This window comes from Frankliniella occidentalis, unplaced genomic scaffold (genome assembly GCF_000697945.3).
Source record: "Frankliniella occidentalis isolate FOCC.00 unplaced genomic scaffold, Focc_3.1 Scaffold229, whole genome shotgun sequence".
Lineage (NCBI taxonomy): Eukaryota > Metazoa > Arthropoda > Insecta > Thysanoptera > Thripidae > Frankliniella > Frankliniella occidentalis.
The window spans coordinates 565,182-566,361 of NW_026267355.1; positions in this window are offsets into that span (position 1 = coordinate 565,182).

A 1,180-nucleotide genomic window follows, 5' to 3' on the forward strand; every position below is an offset into this window, starting at 1 on the left:
GACCCACCCATCGCAGATCCGAGAGCCGTGGCACACTACAGCCGATCCACGGCGTGGCGCGAACCAAGACTTGTTCAAAAATAAGATTATTTACTTATGTTAGTGAATAGCGTAAGTTATTTCGTTTACCCTTTTCCAGGCCCGGAACTGCAGTTAGGCGCTTCGTTTGCCTTCCTGATGGTATCTGTACCTGATTTAGCTCTTATTTCAACAACTGTCACTGAATGAAATAACATAATGTAATTTACTACTTTACTCATTTGATTTACTAAAATAGATAAATTAGGTTCGGACAAACGAGCTTCGGACAATCGGGGCCCCTACCACTTAGCTACAGATGCTAGACATCTTTACTGAGTAGGGGCCCCAGTAACAAAGATACTGCTCTGAAGCTCAAAAGAATAACCAGAAACAATATCTTAGCTTTTCTCAGAGTAAGTTTTTACTATTATACAAACAGCAAGTGACTTATGCTGTGTAACATCAGATCAGATGCTTTTATATTTTCCCTTATTTCAAATCTGAAAATTTCTCAACTGCGTTTCATTCATTTCCCTCCAATTTGAAAATTTCCATTACTTCTGGAAACTTGACGATTTTAGTGTACTGTGAACATTGCGTAATGAGTTTAACTCCCAGGTAGCAAGGTCCTCATTTGTTGTACACATTTAACCTAATTTTTGCGCATTGATGCGCTAAAATACGCCAAAATACGCCTACGGGGTGGCTCTGATACCAGGCTTCTGTTTGACATCCTTGGACCTGCTCCAGTTTAGGCAAATCCAAACATTTCTCAGCCATTGATGATATTAGATTGTTGTTTGTTTCTTAGGAAAACGATGTTACACTTACAAGTTCACAGGCATGATTGAAATTGACTTTAATATATATTTCTTTGTACATACGATAAATACATTACCATAATATATTTACAGGAAACATTGTGTGCTGCACGTGTTTTCATGCAGATGCAAAGTACAGGTATTTACAATAAACTTTGATTAATTTACCATAGAAAATGGTTTTGTGCAAAACTAAATGCATATTTGAGGCTGAAATATTATCTTTGTGACAATACTTCTGTCATTTTTTCTTCTCTTAATTTTTCTTTTCATAAATTTCCCTATTCTCACTTGCCTGTCTGCTATAATCAATCAAAAAGTTGTCCCAAAAAAAGATG